Source organism: Staurois parvus, unplaced genomic scaffold, assembly GCF_062004578.1.
Source record: "Staurois parvus isolate SC_StPar_1 unplaced genomic scaffold, SC_StPar_1.0 ptg000131l, whole genome shotgun sequence".
Classification (NCBI taxonomy): domain Eukaryota; kingdom Metazoa; phylum Chordata; class Amphibia; order Anura; family Ranidae; genus Staurois; species Staurois parvus.
In genome coordinates this window covers 12927849-12931581 of record NW_028317927.1, presented here as the reverse complement: position 1 = coordinate 12931581, position 3733 = coordinate 12927849, and the positions used below count along the sequence as shown (strand labels likewise).

The following is a 3733-nucleotide window of genomic DNA, read 5'->3' as shown; positions in this document are numbered from 1 at the left end:
GACGTGCGTAATAGCAAAAGTTCAAAAATAATGTTTTTTTTTTCCAAAATTGTCGTTTTTTTTTTTTTTTTAATGTATAGTACAAAATTTATTTTCATTTGGGTGCAGCATTGCATGACCACGCAATTGTCAGTTAAAGTAAAGCAGCACCGTAACGTGAAAAATGGCCAGGTCAGGAAGAGGGGTAAATCCTCAGGAGGGCAAGTGGTTAAACATAGGAACGTTTAGGTAAAGTCTATCCCTTTATTACATCTGTTCTACACCCTATCCATCTAATAAAAAAAATTTCATAACGAGATGCCACATGTTGTCCACTCTTACCTCTCTTCTTTGCCCTTTCTTAGAATAATGTCTCTATGCTATGGAGGCCTCAGTCCAATGAGAGTGCCTGGCTTTGGACTCTCTTTGGACAGTGGGCTGGTTGGGAAGACTTGTGTTGTAAGACAATAAATCATGGCCTCCGCAGCTGTAAGAATAATCTTAGATGACTAGGAATGAGTAAATCGATCTGGGACAAACCTTTTTTTCAACAAAGGAACATGGGCAGTTAGGTACTGCCATGGGGGACTGTAACGGAAGTGAAGGCAGGACAGAGCACACGGAGAAGATGGGGAACACACAAAGCTTTATTGAAACAACAAAATGACAGACACTCAATGGGGAAATGGCAGGGAGTGTGATGTGCATGCAAACTAGGGACGATTCCAGGCACGGGGGGTCTTCGGCGACAGGCAGGTAACCCACCGCTGGACTGGGGTCTCGGGCAGTAGGCAGGCGATCTCCCCCCTAGGCTTGGGGCCTCAGCTGAGCTCCCTCCGTGACTGGACAGCGGATTGGAAACTCAGGCAACAGGCGGGCAACCTACCCCTGGGCAGGGGTCTCGGGCAACAGGCAGGCAATCTCCCCCCTAGGCTTGGGGCCTCAGCCGAGCTCCCTCCGTGACTGCACAGCGGATTGGAGTCTCAGGCAACAGGCGGGCAACCTACCCCTGGGCAGGGGACTCGGGCAACAGGCAGGCAATCTCCCCCCTAGGCTTGGGGGGTCCCAGGCAGAGTCTGGTCATGAGGGTCCCACCTCAGCCGAGCTCCCTCCGTGACTGGACAGCGGATTGGAGACTTGGGCAACAGGTGGGCAACCTACCCCTGGGCAGGGCTCTTGGGACTCAACGGGACTCTAGCTGTGGAGTCTGGCCTAGCACAGCTCCCACCCAGCTTTCTAGGGATATCGGGTTCACGGGGACTCAACGGGTAGCAATGGCTCAAGCACTCAGAGGCATCACAGGTAGCTATACTCCGAGCACGCCATGGGGCGGTTCAAGTAAAGGTAGTCTAGGCGTGTAGTAGGGCAGTTCATAACCCAGGTGGTCTGCGCGCACAACAGGGCCAGCTCAGGACACGGGTGGTCAGTGCACACAGCAGGGACAGTTCAAAACACGGGTGGTTGGTGCACACAGCAGGGACAGTTCAGAACATGGGTGGTCAGTGCACACAGCAGGGACAGTTCAGAACACGGGTGGTCGGTGCACACAGCAGGGACAGTTCAGAACACGGGTGGTCGGTGCACACAGCAGGGACAGTTCAGAACACTGGTGGTCGGTGCACACAGCAGGGACAGTTCAGAACACGGGTGGTCGGTGCACACAGCAGGGACAGTTCAGAACACGGGTGGTCGGTGCACACAGCAGGGACAGTTCAAAACACGGGTGGTCGGTGCACACAGCAGGGACAGTTCAAAACACGGGTGATCGGTGCGCACAGCAGGGACAGTTCAGGACACAGGTAGTCTGTGCGTACAACAGGGACATTTCAGGACACGGGGAAGGTCGGTACGCACAACAGGGACAGTTCAGGACACGGGTAGTCTGGGCGCACAACAGGGACAGTTCAGGACACAGGGGAGGTCGGTGCGCACAACAGGGACACTCACAGTAGGCGACTTGCAGACGCTCAGCAGCAGGCGGCTTCCAGGGACCCTCACAGCAGCTGGCTCCTCCAGGGGCCTAGCGATCAGCAGCAAGGCCCTCACGGCAGCCGGCTCCTCCAGGGGCCCAGCGACCAGCAGGCAGGGGCCCTCACAGTGGCCAGCTTCTCCAGGGGCCCAGCGATCAGCAGCAGGGGCCCTCACACCAGCCAGCTTCTCCAGGGGCCCAGCGATCAGAAGGTAGGGGCCCTCACAGCGGCCAGCTTCTCCAGGGCCCAGCGACCAGCAGGAAGGGGCCCTCATAGCGGCCAGCTTCTCCAGGGGCCCAGCGATCAGCAGCAGGGGCCCTCACAGCGGCCAGCTTCTCCAGAGGCCCAGCGATCAGAAGGTAGGGGCCCGCACAGCGGCCAGCTTCTCCAGGGCCTAGCGACCAGCAGGCAGGGGCCCTCACAGCGGCCAGCTTCTCCAGGGGCCCAGCGATCAGCAGCAGGGGCCCTCACAGCGGCCAGAAACAGCAGCGAGGGTAGCATGGCCGCGGGGTCTGACCTTCGAAGAGGGGCTCATGCAGAGCTGCGGAGAGTCCCACCCTGAGACATTCAGCGGAGGGAGCAAGATGATTCCAGCAGTGTGCACAGGAACAAAGAGAGAAGGGCTGCTTCCTGTGCGAATCTTTTTAAAACCATGTGGGACGCTGCTAGGTTGCCTCGGCAACGGCCGGCCCAGCACTGTTCATGGAAGCTGCACAGACATCTGAATGTGCAAGGGGGAAGGGAGGGGTGGAGGGATATGGCGGGGGATGGGAGAGGCACTGGCACACCTGACAGGGACATTTAAGAAAGCAAAACAAAAAATACAATGAGTAGAGGGTCCTTTTATTATAACTAAAAGGGCAACATTGAAACAACATTAATCATCCTAGCTACATGTTTGGAAAAAGCCTTTACGCTGTGTGTGGTTTCACAAGATAATACAAATTTCATGAACAGTGACACCATATTCTGACACAGGAGCGGACTGACCATTTGGAAACTTAGGCACTGCCTGAGGGCCCGGGGTCAGTATTGAGCCCCATGAGATGCACCTGGTACCTTTTTCATAGGCTTTTCTGAGTTTGGGCAAGGACACAGTGGCCCCATGATCCCCTATTGCCCGGGGGCCCCATGAGTTGTCAGTTCGCCCCTGGTCTGACAACACATATTTTGGTGTACTTTTTTATGCCTTATATATAGCTTGAGTTAATTACAGCAGCAGAACCCAATCTGATTCATTTCTTTGAAAATATTGAACAAAAGGCTTTTTAGGTAGTTTTGGTCAGACCTGATGACAAGGGTGTCTGTAAAATGTGTAGGGAGGAGCCTATTTTGTGATGTCATCATGCACGCCTCTGTTGGGTGGTGACGCTGTATTAATGTGCTTTGATAAAGCACTTTGGGAACATCCAGCTTCTTTTGCAATTACCTTTTGAGGCTTTCTCTCCTTATGGAGGGTGTCAATGATGGTTTTCTGCACAACTGTCAGGTCAGCAGTCTTTCCCATGATTGTGATTCCTACTGAACCAGACTGAGAGACCATTTAAAGGCTCAGGAACCCTTTGCAGGTGTTATGGCTTAATTAGCTGATTAGAGTGGGACACTTTGAGCTGAGAATATTGCACCTTTTCACAATATTCTAATTTTCTGAGATTGCGGATTTGGGGTTTTCATGAGCTGTAAGCCATAATCATCACAATTATGACAAATCACGGCTTGAACTATCTTGCTTTGCATGTAATGAGTCTCATATATTAGTTTCACCTGTACATGCTCAGATACAT

General features: G+C 53.1%; 1 long non-coding RNA gene across 1 annotated transcript; it reads right to left on the bottom strand.

The window, feature by feature from the left end:
* Positions 1 to 610: 610 nt before the first annotated feature.
* On the bottom strand, positions 611 to 2604 carry LOC149466402 (uncharacterized). Its single transcript, XR_016312094.1, has 2 exons — positions 1075 to 2604; positions 611 to 920 (listed from the first exon to the last, which is right to left on the bottom strand). It is a non-coding gene; the product is annotated as an uncharacterized LOC149466402 (long non-coding RNA).
* Between the last annotated feature and the right edge of the window lie 1129 nt (positions 2605 to 3733).